A 17,345-nucleotide genomic window follows, 5' to 3' on the forward strand; every position below is an offset into this window, starting at 1 on the left:
GTTATGAGTCTCATCTCATCTAATGAGTGCATCCTTTTCTTTATAGAAGTGAGTAATCTAAAATAATACAAAAAACACATAGTACAATTTGTTTAATGTGCTGAAGAATGTTAACAAAATCAGTTGCATGATAATGCCATTATTTTTGGAAACTGATTTATATTTTGATTATTCTTATTTTTGCATATTTTAAGTTCACTTTTTTGGCTCAAACTCTGTGAAATATATCTCCCCAATGATTTCAAATGATTTTTTGACAGCCCACATAGCAAATGTTAGCACTTTATGCTTACTATCTGTCTTTAAAAGCACTGCAAACTGAATATTATTGATGGTATAAATTTATGAATTTCTTAACATGGTTTTCTTAAAGAACTATATGCAGAAATATACAGGAAGATGAGTAGCTCTTCTAATCAATTATGGTTTTCTGTTCATATAGATGCCATGGCTATAAGTTACTTTATGTTATAAAACATTAGTTTTCAATGAAACAGTTTGTGGTGCCGTTAAACTTATATTAAAAATATTCAGTTTGAAATAAATTGAAAATAAAAGGTCAAACTTAAACTTGAATTCAGATACACTGAAATATAGGCAATTTGATTATAAAATGTTTATGAACTTACCAAAATCAAAATATTTACAAGAAAAATGCCTTTTGAAACATTAATTGGAAGATTTGTTATAGCATGTCTTTTATACCATTTTTAGACCATATTCTTGCCAACACTTAATGAGGGAGATCACTATTCCTTCATGGCCAAGATAGTAAACATTTCTTGATTAATAATTGCAAATCATAAACAAAAATTTTTTAAAGTATTTTTCTCCATTTATTCTCTTAAATTTGAAAGCCCATGATTCCCAAAGAGACTTTCTTCAAATTGGTGATTTTGGCCACTAGATTTTATGTTCATCAGTGCAGTATTTTTTCCCCCAGATTTCTAAGAAGGACTCTGTGCTCTTCAATTCATTTATAATGCATTCTTAAGCTGTTTTGACTGGACATAATTTAGAAATAAAAACTTCTCAGCAACATCTGAAAAGACCTCACAAATATGTATTCATTCAACAAACACTAATGGATCATCTTATTATGTGCTGTACACTAGGGTAGGTACCAAAGCTGGAACATTGATGAAAAAAGACATAAATCCTGCTCTCAAGTAATATGCAGAGTAGTAAGAAATGTAAACATTATAAAGTAATTACAATAAAGAATAATGAATGATATGGTTTGGCTGTGTCCCCACCCAAATCTCAACTTGAATTGTAGCTCTCATAATTCCCACATGTCATTGCAGGGACCTAGTGGGAGGTAATAGAATTATAGGGCAGGTCTTTCCCATGCTGTTCTCATGATAGTAAGTCTCAGTAGATCTGATGATTTTATAAAGGATATTTCTCCTGCACATGCTCTCTTGCCTGCTGCCATGTAAGATGTGACTTTGCTCCTCATTTGCGTTCCACCATGATTATGAGGCCTTCCTAGCCATGTGGAACTGTTGAGTCAATTAAGCCTCTTTCCTTTATAAATTACCCAGTCTCAGAAATATCTTTATTAGCAGCATGAGAACAGACTAATGCAATGAGTTTTTTTTTTTTTTTTTTTTTCCATATGTGGTGCGAGGTGCTAGAGAACCACATAGCAAGGTGACAAAAAACTGACCAGTGTTTTAATTGTCTATCCATATAGATGCATATACCAGGAGAATACAGCTAAGAAGTGCATACATTAACATTAGGGTTTGCTTCAGTATGTGTGTCTGTGTGGTGTGGGGATACGTGGGTGTATTCATTTTCTTTTGATATGAGTTATTTGGTTTTCTTTTATTTTTGCATTGGTACAAAATGCACTACAATGAATTTTTATTTTTCAGTTACAGGAATTAATATGAAGATTTGGATAATGTGCAAAAATGTAGATAGTACTTAAAACAAAATATCCCATATGAAAGTATATAATGTGATGAGACTTTTGTTAGAACATTATACTTTTATTTATTTATTGAGACAGAGTTTCGCTCTTGTTGCCCAGGCTGGAGTGCAATGGCATGATCTCAGCTCACTGCAACCTCCGACTCCCAAGTTCAAGCAATTCTCCTGCTTCAGCCTCCCGAGTAGTTGGGATTACAGGCGTGTGCCACCACGTCTGGCTAATTTTTTTTTATTATTATTTTTAGTAAAGATGAGGTTTCATTATGTTGGCTAGGCTGGTCTCCAACTCCTGACCTCAGGTGATCCACCCACCTCAGCCTCCCAAAGTGCTAAGATTACATGCGTGAGCCACTGCACCCGGCCAGAAAAATATACTTTAAAAATGTACATATACACACACATATTTCAGCAAATTAAAAAAAATATTATGCATACTGTGTTGATTTGCAAAATTGTGTCTGGAAATATTATAAGACTGAAACTTAATAAGTAAATGAAGTACTCCTGGCAATATGTCAGAAAATATTGTTATAAATTATCAACATTTACTCATTAGCAATTCAATTATATACACTTTTTTTCCTTTTGTGTAGACAAACATGAAAGATAATAAAGTTTTCTTATTTTTTCCCTAGACTTTACAGGAGTACTTTATAGTCCACTATGGAATATGAATTGTGTTATTTTTATTCTAACAAAATCAGCAAGAATTTTTTGTACACTTACAGATGTGTCTGAATGTTGATATATATAAATGTGTACATACATATACATATGTAGACATTCTTTCTTCCTTTAAAAAGAAGTTTGAATATATTTCTCTTAATGACACAATACAAAAGGAAGTATTATATTTTAAAACATGACCTAGACCAGTTATAGATCTATCAATCCATATTGTGGGAGATGTTATTAAATTGAAGCACAATTTATAAATTATGTCTTTATTTTTATTAAATTTATACATAATTTATATAAGGCCCTGGGCTTATATGTTTAGTCTTATATTCTCAAATTCATAAATGAGATACTTAATATATAATTAATATGTTTTCTTATTATTTAGCCTTACCATAAAAATTCTCAAACTCTAGCACTTACACTTACATTTCTAAGGAAAAAGTTAACACCTAATATTCACCAACTTTTTCCCCATTTAAAAAACAGATAGTTTCAATATGATATGTCAGATTTTGATCTAACATATGATAGAATTAGAATTTTACTATGATAGAAATTAAATTTTTATTATGGGAAGAAGTATAAGCTGGACATAAGACCTGTAGGAAAAGCATGATTTGAGTTAGCAACTACGTTGATGTAAGTTCCAAAAGATGACGTGTTGTATCAGGATTTTAATATATGTGAAAATTGTTGGTAATATCATACATTTACTCCAATCTACTTAGGTACATCCCCATGATTTCTTTCTGTATAGGTTAGATATATACATTCATGCAACAGGAAGCTCTAGTTGGCCTTTTTCACATGCTTTTTACTCAAGTTCTCAAGATAGCTGCTTCAGCTCCAGACATGATATCTAAGTTTAGAACAATAATTAGGGACAAAATGGAAAGGCTTTGCTTGTTGCACCTGTACTTTTTCGATCATTTCGGTCATTGTTTTGGTTAATCAGAAAACAAAAACTTGTCATAAGTCTACTCCCTTTCTGCACCTTTCTTCCTCCCACCACCTGCAGATGTCTCTGTATACCTCTCTGGCCAGAAATAGATTCCATGCCATTTTCAGCTGTAAGTGTGCGTGTAAAAATAAGTACTGTGTTTATCTTCCCAGCATCAGTGAGGTGATGAGAAAATTTTTGAGTATTTAGAAGGAGAAAATTTTTGAGTATTTAGAATGTCTGAGAGGTATCCAGCAGGATCCCAATAGCAATATCACTTTTACTAACCTTTCTACGTAATTTTCTAGGTAAGGATGAATTTTAATCAGTTCATTTTTCTAATATAGAGTATAATTTCATTGGCTATACCTAATAAATACATTTTAATAAAATTTAAGAAAAAAATTTCCAATGTTTTGACTAAAACATAAAGAATATCTGTCATGTCTGATGAAAGTTAAGAGATCATGCCATGATCAGTAAAATTATGTAGAAACATGTGTGATAAATGTTCATTGTCATACAATCATTTATAAAATAAGATATCTCAAAGACAAAGCTTAAAGTAGATTCAATAAAATCTCAAACATTCACATTTAATTTCAGGATAACTCATGTGTGAGTAGTAAATGGAAGGAAAATGTTTTCACACGAAATAATTTTTTTGCTGTTCCAGTAAATGATAGATAGAATTAAACTCATGTATGTTGAGAGAAATTGAACTTGACACACAAAAAAATAAAATAAATGAAACTGGATTGCAAAAGATATTGCGGGGAGACAGCAGGTTTCTTTCTTTGTGGTGCTATAAAAAATATGTGAGACTGGTTAGCTAATAGAAAACAGAGGCATATTTCTGACGGTTCTAAAGGCTGGGAAGTCCAAAATCAAAGTACTGGTTGTTGAGAATTGGTCTCTGCTTCCAAGATGACACCTTCTTGCTGAATCCTGTGAAGGGGAGGAATGCTGTGTCTTCACATGGCAGAAAGCAGAAAAGCAGGACACACTGTGGACACTGTGTATAGCCTTTTTTTAAAATCAGGGTTTTAATCCCATTCATGAAGGAGAAGTCCTCATGGCCTAATCATCTCCTAAAGGCTTGGCCTCTTAATAACATCACATTGGCCATTAAGTTTCAACATTTGAATTTTGGAGGGGAAAAAACCATAATAATGGGGTAAATAACTTTATTGATTGAAGAACAAATAAACAAGAAGGACATTGAGAAAAACAGAACAAGGGAAAGAGAGAGGAAGTAACAAGGATGTAAAGAAGGAAGGAAAAAGGATAAAAGGAAAATGGAAAAAATTCAAAAGAGAAACAGCATTTCAGAGTAACAGAGTTAAATGTTATAGGAAGCTTCCACATTATATCTAGTAAATCTATTTTCAGTAAGGAGCCTGAACCATCTCTATAAAGCAAGTTGTATAACTTTCAATAATGTTCAGCCACAGGCAGGAAATTTTATACAAACAATTGACATCTGTTTTCTAAAGGTGGTATATAAAACATTGTGTCACACATCCAGGCAAATATTAATTTTCCTCCTCCTTGTTAATTTACTGCTGACCACACTTAATCTTTCACAAAATATCAATGATCTTTTTCATAGAAGGAAAGATCATGGGTATTCCACAATTGACTCAGAAATTTTGATGAGCCACTGATGTGCCTTTTTAAATTTGGAAAAGTTAAAGACAATTATTTTACCTGATGTGTTAATAAATTACAAAAAGTGTCATTAGCAAATAAAGTGCTTTGAATTCGTGTATTTTCTAGATAACGGGAGTCTGCGATTTAGTTGGCATAATTTGGGAGAAATAAACCTTTTTAATATATATTTTTCTCAAAGGCTGCACAGGGTTCTCTTATGCCGTTTGGAGCACAAATCTTAAATGCACCTTTTCTTAGTGACTGCTGACACTGACTCTGCACTTGAGCAAACTTTTTGCAAGCTCCTCTGAGCCCTTTTCCTACAGACTTTGTCCTTGGTCCCATCCTTGGCCTGTGGAGTGAGTTTGTTAGGTAGTTAGATGGACATTAGCAGCTGGGAAGAAAAGCTGCTATGAGAAAAGAAAGCAGAAAAGGTTGTCACTAAGATAGCCCCTGGCCCACCTAGGTTCAACCCCAAGACTGCCCTGACTCTACTCTAACTGATAGAGTTTGTGGTAAAGTCTGTGGCAAGCACATCCTGTAGAAGGAGAAACCAGGGCACAGGTGAAAATTCCCTAAAGTGATACGTGTCCAGTAACCTAAAACTGTATCTTTGAGTTGATCTTAAGCTCATTTTACCCTAAGCTCATTATAATAAAATTTACTTGTGGTTTTGCTCCCCAAGTGGGCTTTTCTGAATGAACTCCGGGTAAAAATATATGCAGTTTAATTTAAGCTATGTAACCACAAACTTCAATCAAGTAACATCAGTCTGTCATTCAGACAGAGGCCAAACCTCTACTCCTCGCCACAAGCTCCATAAAAGCAACCTGAGTTCTGTAAAAAAGTGTTGATTTCACTTTGCAGAGATCAGCCCACTCTCCCTCTGAGAGTGTATTACTGTGCTTCAATGAACTTTGCTTTGAGCTTGCATTTTGGTGTTAGTCTGCAATTCTTTGCTAACCATCACAAGAACCAAGATTGTTTGTCCAGAGCTCCAGCTCTGTTAATCTCCATTAAATAATCAATTCCAATGCAGAATTCTCAGTAACAAGTTGAGTCCGCTTCTATCAAAGAATCCTGCTAAGCCAGTTTATTAAGAATCCTCCACTCTTGATATCCAAGTAAGCACTTCTTCCCCACCCTTCATTCCTAAACAAGTCCTCTTAGTAGTTTTGCATTCAATCTTAGCTACAAATCACCACTTGTCTCTGTTGTATTCAGAGTTGAGTTTAACCTCTTTTTTATCACAATAGTCTTGACCTCTATTGAAACAGTTTTGAGTAAAGTCTTCTTTGCCATTTTAACAAATGTAAAAATCATTTTCTTTTACATTATAAAGTATTATTATGACCAAGAATTATTCAGCATGACGTCCACATTCTGATGTCTGTTTGTATCTGTCCCACACACAGGGTTGCACTCCAGGATCCTGGCAGCCTTCCTCCTTGTAACTTCCTTTTTCTAATCTGCAGTGTTTAAGAAATCAGATAATCAAAGTTGTTAGAACTGTATGCGATTTAAGGAAATAAATTCTAAACGATGTTCTAATGCTTAGTCTTTGTAACAGCTATTTCTGTAACCCAGAATTCATTTTCTCCATTATTTTAAGTTTCCAACTATGTTTAGAAGACGAGAGTAGCAGGACACACCAACTGTGAATGAAGAAAATGCTACTATATTAAAAGTAGTGTATAAAAGCACTAGGAGTTACATCTTTTTCATTTGGCATGAAAAGAAAGCTTTAGATGGTCAACAAAGCTTAAAATTTGTGGCTCTGTCTGCGAATGATTATTATATATAAATGATAACACATTTTTTACAACCAATTCTTGCTTTCAGCTGGCATATTTGTCAACAAATAAGTGGAATGACTCAAATTTATATTTGACTGCCAGACTGGAAGCATCTCTCCTATACGATTTATTTTCTTTTTATAAAATGTAGTCGCAGTGAACGGTGATGGCCAGAAAAAAAAAAAAAAAAAAAAAAAAAAAAGCTTAAAACATTACATAGGATTCAGATGAGCCTAACCTCAGTATTGGGATTTTGTGTAATTCAACCGTAGGTTTCAATATTGAGGATGAGAAAGAAAATTTCAATGGATTCCATACTTTCCCTCAGTGCTAATTACAAATAATATTTGAATCTCACAGTTTATTTCAGGGATTAGCCATTCTAAAATAACTAAGAGAGGATTTTTTTTTTTTTTTTTTTTTTTTTTTTTTTTTTTTGAGACAGAGCATGCTCTGTTGCCCAGGCTGGATTGCAGTGGCATCATCTTGAGTCACTGCAACCTCCACCTCCTGGGTTCAAGCGATTCTCCCCTCATCAGCCTGCCAAGTAGCTGGGATTACAGGCATCTGTCACCACACTGACTCAGTTAAATAAACAAACAAGCAATAGCACACAACTTTTTGCTAAAGATTCCTCACACCTTTTACACTTGACTTTAGTTTATTTTAAACAGCTAAAGTAATTCATGCAGATTCTGAGGATACATATGAAATTGAATAGGAATAGTTCCAGATATTCACATTCTCAGCCGTATTACTCACATCACCAAAAGGCCTGGTCAAATGTAATATTGGATAGGAACGCCCCACATGACTATAACACAACTGGAAATTCTTTTTCCTTTTTAAAAGTCCTAGTAATAAAGAGATAATACTAAGCTATTAGAACTGGAAAGGGTTTTATACAAACTATAATATAAATGTCTTTTGTAGCAAATGTGAAAATTGATACCTACAGAGATAAAGTAAGGAAAAAGCCAAGATTAGAATTGAATTCCTCCATTCCCCAAGTGTATATTTTCACCTTGTAAAAAAGTTAATGGTTTCTTTTAGTGCTTCATGGGTAGAAATAAAATCCTATATTTCTTCCAATTAGTCATTTAATTCATGTAGGTATATTGAGAATGATACAGATAATTAATTTCTACCCTTTGCTGGGAATCAATCAAGATCAACAAGTTTGTCAATGAGAGATAGAGAAATGGTTACCCCCAAGTAACTGAAATCTGAGGAAGACAAGTATTGTAAGTGTATAGAATGATATGAAGGAGATAATATTTAAAAACTAAGCTAAGAAGGGGCATAATTATAGATTTATCCACAATTTCTGCTATTAGTTACTCATAAAGAATAACCTAATGTGTGCCTACATAAATATTGACATCAATCACTGTCTCCAGGAAAATACTGGATAGGTATCTGGAATTAACTATTGATTTTGTGCCTCTGGAACCATCAAAAGAAATTAAAATGCTGGGATGGGCCTACGAAATATTACAATGAGGTCAGATTGAGCCTTTACACAATTAGTAGACATGGAGCATGCAATGACCAATAGTCATCATTGATATTGTAAATAATAATTGTACACTGTTAAATATAGTTTAGGGATACCAAACATAGTTGTACCATTTACGATGGATGTATCTCTTAAAGCAAGAGCATAAAACATTGTTAAATAGCCATTTTTCCCTTAGCTTTCTTAGTCACTCTTAATCACAAAAGACAAACTTTTGTATTAACTTGTGAAGTAGTATCTGAGTTGCTTTTTAGTAGTGTCTACATAACTGATCTTTTGTATCTGAATATTTGTGCAATTAATCAGCTTGTTCGTAAATTGTTGGCACTTTTCTTTGGCAAAATTGTTGTTTCTCTTATGACTTGCATTGTCAGAGGTAGTGCAGGCTTTTCCTCTGAGACCCCTTTCCAGCAACAGTCAATAACTGCTAGACCAATTTAAACTTGGTAGGCAGCAAGTGCTTTTGGCTTAGTTTAGTTTTTGTTTTGTTTTGCTTTGCTCTCCTCCTTTTTAAATATTTTATGAGGAATGACACTTTCAGAGGAGGTGACTGCTACTTTTATGACATAACTTGCCTTTCTACATAATTGAGCCTCCCAGGGCCAACTACCATTAGCACACCACTTACTGGCACGTTGGATACAAAAGTAACTCATACCCACAAATAATTCCATGTTTGAGATGTAGATGTCCAGCATCTTCCATCCAAGAGAATATCATTTCCATAATTTTATATTATATAAAGTATTTGAGAACTGTGTCACATAAGTAGTTTACTTACGGTTTTTATCATGTGTCAAAATGTATGCCTCATTTGACTCTTTTAAAGGTTTGATTCCACAGCAAAAATTACTGATGCTAAGAGTAAGGCAGTTGAAGTTGAGTTTCCTTCCTTTGTGTATCTATGATGCTGCCTTCCAGGATGCCAATGACAGTGTATGGCAGTGGTAAGCCAACCATGTTACCAGGGGTACTGCATTCATTCTTTTACTCAACAAATATCATGGACCATTGTAATGCAGCCACTGTTTCAAGTATTGCATTACTTAGATACCGGGACTAACTATGCAGTTATCAAGATGGATGGCAATTAACAAAGCAGTGAACAGAACAGATAAAATATCTTCCATCACAAAGCTTATATTTCACTCCACTAAAATTTTGCCTGACCGTTTCTATTTCTCTGGATGTAGGAACCTTATTTATTGCACATAAGACGTTATTAATAATCATTTTATTGGTGTTATGCACGTAGTAAGCACCAGATTGTCATCTCTTGATTAAATAGTAATGATAATATTTCATTTGGCAATGTAAGTACTTGCAATTCTGGATTTTTTTATTGATCTAAATAAATCCTCTTATTGTGTTTTCTCATTTACAATATGTAGTTCCCTAAAAACAAAATAATAATGATAAAAAAGTGCTTCATATTTTGAAACTGAGGAAAGTTAAGGTGATTCAACTGAGGAAGGAATTAACTAAAGTTAAGAGAATTAAAGTCAGAGAATTATATTGACTCTATTAAACAGATTATGAGTTCAGAACCAAAATGCTAGCTGTAACAATTTGGCCCTTTTTTATGTGAAAGGTGTATTGTGTTCTTTCAAATGGGATGAAATGGTATTTTGCTCTGTGTAGCTTTTTGCTCTGCGTAGTTTTAATGCCTTCTTGGGAACTAAACACACAGGCACACACAGATGCACACACATCATTCCTGTACCAGTTTACACACACATGAAAACACAATACCCACACATGCGATTATAGTGACCCTCCCATTTAGATATTGATTATTAATTACTAAGGCAGGATAACCGTGAAATAAATTAATTGTGGTTTAATCTCTATTTACATGTTTATAATGTTGACTGTTTTCTACATAAATGATTGTAATTCTTTTTAAATGTATCAAAAGTTTCCTTTGGCTTTGTAAATTGAGTGAATGGAACAATTGTTCTTTCTGCTTACACAGAGAAACAACTTTGTAAAAAAAAAAAAAAAATTCTAAGGAGGCCCCCATTTTTATCTTGGAGAGGATTCCCATTATCCAGACTCAGAAGCTCGGCATGGTGAAATCTTATGATAGGCCCTTCCTGACTTTCCAATCTGTTACCTTTTTCATTCCATGCAAAATGAAATTCTGGAAATGCTTCAGAAATAGTAACCTCTTAAGGGTTCTGTGTTCTTGTATAACTTGCTGTCTGCCTAGACTATATTTTTCCTGCTCTTACTTCATTTATTTTAACAATTCTATGTATGATTTCCCAAAACTCAGTGACCCTGGAACACTGTTTTGTCTGCAAGACACTGCAGGGTGCCTAGGGATGCTATTTACTAAGTAAAATTTTCCTAGCCAAGTCTCCATGAAATCAGTAAAGAAATTATCTGATTTTCCAACAACAACATACTTTCTTCAACCAAAATGTGGAGGCCAACGAAATGAAAAACATCAGAGTATTATTGGAGATAAAGGGGCTATCAACCACAGCTTTCGAAAGGTTGAGCTTGCCTGTTGCTGACTCCACATTGCAAATTCTTACATTAGTTCTGCTAGACTGATTACAGATACTGTAGGATGTTTGCCAGGTTATAGATCTCATTATTTCCAACTTTGATTACCTTCTTTCTTATTTCTCATCAAACAGAGGACATATTGCATACTTTTTAGGCAAACTCTTTGAAGTATATCCAATCCTGTCCCTTAGAGAAAATTTCTTTAGGCATAATCTCACATGTGTTGATTGCTTAACCCACACCACTTACCTTTCACTATAGTTACGGTCTCTGTCTTGCCTGCTGTACATTGTACATGCTCCTAATGTGCTCTTTATTATAGATTATAACAAATTAATTTTGTGCCTTTCCCCAAAGTTTAAACTCTCAAGGTCAGATCATGGCCTCAATCTTAGCATTCTCCTAGGATCTAATGCTATGTTCTAATTCTGTATTATATTATTAAAAGACACCTGTTGAATGAATATCCTTCAGACATTTTAAAGAATGAATACTTGAATTGCAGAACTTGCATATGGATGATTTACTCATTTTCATAGTGTGTATTCACAAATTTATTAATTTACTAATATATTTTATTTTAAGGAAAAGGAAATAGAGAAAACCTGGCATGTTCTTACAGCAATATTATAGCAATACTAATATATATAATATCTTTGAAAATTTAGACAATTCTATTCTTTTTACCTTTCAATAAATAATCCATTTTTGGAAGTACTTCAAAAGTCATATAATAAATTTCAAATATAATTTCTCATTTCTTTTAAAATTATATCTAAAGTTGAATATACTATGACAAGTCTTAAACACATTCCACACAGAAGTAAAATAGATAAGGAATGCGGACAGATTCATTTAAAAATTATATTATTAAAAAAGTTGAGATTTTACCTTAGACGATATTTTAGCAATACCATCTTAACAGTGTTTCAATTGGGCCATGTAGGGTTATATCAAGTATAAAATAGATTGGATCTATTACAGAATTTTCAGATTATCGGTTGCAACTGATTAAGGTTATAAAATCAATTTAATGACTTGGCCACTAATATATTTTTAATAATCTAGAAAAGATAAGACATATGCTGAAAATAACAGCGTGTTGCATATTACATTATGAAATGGTGTGTGCGTGTGTATGTGTGTGTGTTTATCTTGTGTATCTAAGTTCTTCTGTGATTTCTGATCTATCAAGTCTGAAAACTCTTATTTCAGAGGACCTCAAAAATACCCTTCAAAACAGTAGTTTATGACTTTCCAGAACACAACATAATTAAATAGTGTGCAGGAATCCACCAAACATACTTTCCTACAGCAAACCTTAGTTTTTTCTATTTCACGTGATATGTTGTATGAGGCTGTTGACTCCCAATGGATATTACAGGTATTTTGATTAATGCAAAAGTTTTGTGGAATTATATTATGTTGATCCAACAATATCATCTCACCTAAATCCTGTTTTAGACCAAATATGTACATATTTCTAAAATCAAGAGGTGAGCACTTTAGAGATGATTATGTGCTTCATTCACTGGACAAACCAGTTAAAAAACGATGCAATCAAGGGTTTGCTTGATTTGTCACTATTACTTGAACACTATTAATTACTCTTAAAAAGAATAAATTATTTTTTAAAAAGACATGGAACTTATGTGTATTTCACTATTTTCATTTTACAAATGATTTTGTATGTCTCATTTTTTCAGTGTTTCTACACTTGTAGCTCCTAACACAGTGGAGGTCTAGTAAATCACAATTAAAGAAAAGAAGACTGCTTTAGAAAACATTTTGGTGGAACGGGTAGAAATAGACTGGGATAGAAAACACAGTGAAATATTCAGGAGATAATCAATCTAGAGCAATAGAGGGTACGTGTAGCAGCCTCCTACTTTCGTCAGTATCAGGATACTCATTATAATATGAAATGAGCCACATTCTTCTCATTTCTCATATTGATCATATATTGAGCCCACTCTGCTTCAACCCTCTGATTCTCTCCTGATTGATTCGTTGCCTTAGCCTCTCATTTGCTGGTTTATAATACATTTACATGAGATTGAATTTATCCATTCTCATCTCTCATGTCTAAAGACAGTTTAAGATGAAGCTTGTTAATTTCAGAAATGAGTTTTACAGTTTAGGTCAGCTTAACAGCTAAAGAACTAGACCTATCTTTGCAGAATATTAGGTAGCAATCTCTCCAAATAAGTTTATTTAGAGATGTCGGGTGTACAGATACCTGATTAATTATTTTCTTTCTATATCCACTATTCATTTATTCTATTTTCAGAGAGTGGATAATGTTCCACAAACACACACACAAATATGTATCTATCTATCTGTATCTATCTGTCTATCTATCTATCTATCTATATTGGGGGGGGCGAGAAAGTCTGACTCTATACAAAATTTATTCCTTGATCCATGTAGAAAAGGAAAGTACTTTATTCATGAATAGGGACGATATATCAGCATGTGCTTTTTGTCTATTTGACTTGCTAACAGGAAGACGTTGATACTAAGGCAATGGAATTAACAGAAATTTTAAATATGTCACTCAAAGACATGTTTATATTCATGTTATAATGTCAAAAATACCCTTAAAATATATTTATATTTCAAGTGAAATCTGTATTTGCCTTTTATTCTACCATCCTTTACATTTTTGTAAAGCATAACATCTTTAAGCAGGGTGAAATTGTAATAGAGTGTGAACATTCTATTGTATAATTTTGTTTATTATACACAGGATTTTTCTAATACATATTACTTTTATTTTCAAGTAATCGATACATTTTTCTGTAAGGCTATTATTTGTTTCATTCTACCAATTTTTTCATGGAGCATGAATAAAACTTATCTTTGTTTTAAAAAAATGAAATTAGGAAGGTTACTGTGGGTACTTAAAAAACATGCAAACTGTGAATTGTGTTGCTTTCAGCAGAACATCCATTTATTTTAAGACTATTCACTTGGAGAACATTGGATTCAAATGATTACATTTTAAAGTTAGTTCAATCTTGATGAAATTGAAAATATCAGTTTTCATTATAACCAAGAGACTAGTCATAAAAAAAAAATACCAGGAAGAAATTATGCTATCTACTCTGAAGTACAAAGTCACCTTACCAATGCATAAGAACATTAATTACTCTAGTCATAAATTATTCATCCAGTAACTTTCTCTCTCAGATCATGAAATAATTTCTCTGTAGTACAAAAGAAATTGTATTAATTTTTTTCTTAATTATGTGATTCTTTTTTAAAGAGAGTCTATTTTATTGTATCAAGTCACATATAGTAATTAAGAACTAATGGTTCTTAGACTCTAAGCAGGAAGCTATGGGATTATAAAAAGGTATATGAAGCAAGGCAATGTATTTATATTAAACAAAAAATCTTCATTATATTCACCTTATGCAATGAATATTTAACTTTGTATCAGTTTTTTCCTAAGCAATGTATTACTAGACTGTGTTGATGTAACATTACATGTAAATCTGTCACCTTCTTTGTCTGTCTAACAATTTGTTAGCCATCAACTAGAGATGTATTCTGTATCTTCTGGAAATATTTTATTTATTTTCTTTATACATTTTCTGGTTTTGGCATTCTGTATTTAGGCTTCTTTTTATTTAAATCATCATCATTGCATTAGAATTCACTGGAGTTATTATTTGTAACTCAAATCTAAATATTCCTCGTAGAATAATAATTTACGATGAATTACTGAGGGAGTAAAACCACTTCCCTTACTAACAGTTTTGGAAATGCTTTTTTTTTTTTTTTTTGGTTTTCTAGTTTTTGGCATCAAATTCTTAGAAACCACCAAAATCAAATATGGTGATATTTTACAGCCAAAAAGGTTAATTTGTAAAAAAAAAATTTCATGTGAATTTTGTATAAAATATATATGTGTATGTATATATGTATATGTGTATGGGTCTAAATGTAAATGTGTTCATATACATGTATACACACATATATACATATTTATATATATTTAAGAAATACTTGCATTAAATATCAGATTCTTTTACTTCTAACATCTGTTTTCAGGATAAATGAAAAGAAGATAAAGGAGCTACTGCGTGTCCTGTTAACTTTCACTGACAGATTATGTTTAAAAACAATAACCATGTTTATTTTCATTGGAACAATGAAAATAAGTTACATAAAATTAAGCTAAGAAAAGCTAAGCTATTGAGTATACACAGGAGCATAATAGTGGGAAGTTTCGGTTCAATTTCAATCTAAGAATTCATGAATCAAATAATACCTCACTTTAAAGTGTAGAGGGGAAGGGAAGGCAAGCCGGATTCCCACAACAGAATGGAACAATCAATGGACCCAATTAACAACAAATGTCCCTGGCAATTTGAAATGTTACTTCATTATCTGGAAATAGGGTGAAATGGATCTTCCTAATTATTTTCTTCCCCTGGCCTGCACATATTTATGCTTACTAGATGGTATGCGGTAGTGCATCAGAAATGAGAAAAGGTGATTTAAGCAACATATATAAATAAATATAAACCAATATTTGTTATGAGATTTAAAATCTCATTGTGCTCAGTTCTAGATCATATGGCTTCTATAAATAACAGTTAACTTCAAAAATCTTTGAAAACTTAGACGTACTTAGGTTAAACCTAACTAAAAGGCAATATAAACATGATGACAATAATGATATCATTAATAATCATGATGTTTAAAATAGTTCACAGAAATTCACAGAGGATTCTCAGATAAGCATACTATTTGATTTTACCTTTGATATCTTTCACCACTTTAAAAATGTGTTCTTACAGATACTTGTGACAGTTAAGTATCTTAAAAAGTGTCCTTCTTATTTTTCTTATCTAGATTTACACTCCTGGTGTTGAATTTGCATTATCTGGGAGCAAGGTGGCAGGCTAAGCTGTCTTCTTCTCATGATCTTACATTAGGAAACACTGTAGAAGGTGGTGTTGTTACACCAAGATTTTCCCGAATGAAATATCCATGCAGTTGGCCTACTCCAGACAGTGGTTTTAACTTGTCAGTATTCGTAACAATATCAGATGTAGGACTTGCCTTACCCACAATTGAGGTTGCTATGTCACATAGGAAACTAAAGGTGGGTTTGCAGGCCTGAGGTTGGGGGCATAGATACAGGAGATGTCAGCTATAGCTTCTAGAATGTCCCTGATGGACATGAATGTTGAAAATAATCATTGATTAGCTCTTTCGTTCATGCAGCTTATTAACTGCATTTTATCTATCACTTTTCTTAGTCCCAGGGATACAAACCCTGAAGATACAAAGGAGGACAAGATCTGGTTAATCCTTCCTGTCCCAGAAGAGTTGAATTAAGTTGGCACTGACATGTCAATAAGTGTTGACACATTCAGGCATCTTGAATGACATTTAAGAGGCAAAACACCTTTCTATTTGAATTTGAGCTTGAGGTTATGTGTGTGTGTGGCAGGGAGAGGGGATGGTCACTATTCTTTCTTCATTTCTAAATCGCACCTTCATGTTGCTATATCCTAGGTTGCATACAGAAGAACTTACTTGAGCTGGTTTAAGCCAAAAATTACTTCCTTAAACTAGCTTGCTTGAAGACACCCCAGGAAGATTGGTCAAATAAAGCAGTGGCTATCCATCTGAATCTATGCATATGCCTTCCAACAGACATATGCATATGCCTTCCAAGCAAGATCCAACTGCTTCTAGTCACATACTTGTAGTTTTTAGTAGAGAAGGGGTACATGGATACTCTATAGGGACTTTTTTACTCCTATTTCACTTGAATGCTTGTGGCATCTCTGAAACAGTGACACCCTTTTTAGTTTATTAAATGAAACGTGTCCTTATTCATATTGGCTATTCTCTGAATAATAACCTCAAACCAGTAGGTCTGATTAGTAGAACCTAGGAAATTCCGCTATCCCCAGTAGCCAGAGAAGACTTAAGAAATAGAATACAAAATATATTTTAGTTGTTTTGACAGTTCCACAATGCCATTTTTTAACTTATGCCTTCTACCAGCTATTTTTTTTTTTAATCTTCTATGTTTCAGGTAATGTTCTGGCTACTGGCTTTATTACCAGGTGAATCCTTCAAGTCACCAAGATATACACAAGACGTTTTATTCAATTTGCTATTGAAGTCTCTTTAGTCATAATTCCATTTACTTATTGAGGACTTCTCCAAGGAATGTATTTTCCAGATCTCCTCCACTTTTTCCAAACTTTACTGTTCACAGACACTCAAACTCCCAGTTTAACAGACTCAAGCAGCTTGATCTGAATTT

At 33.0% G+C, this 17,345-nt stretch overlaps 1 protein-coding gene across 3 annotated transcripts in view; it reads left to right on the top strand.

Annotated features, from left to right (window-relative positions):
• The window catches only part of LOC105467940 (cadherin 18), a 1,130,742-nt gene that overhangs the window by 140,948 nt on the left and 972,449 nt on the right, over window positions 1–17,345 (top strand). The window lies entirely within an intron of this gene.

The sequence above is a fragment of the Macaca nemestrina genome, chromosome 6 (assembly GCF_043159975.1).
Source record: "Macaca nemestrina isolate mMacNem1 chromosome 6, mMacNem.hap1, whole genome shotgun sequence".
Lineage (NCBI taxonomy): Eukaryota > Metazoa > Chordata > Mammalia > Primates > Cercopithecidae > Macaca > Macaca nemestrina.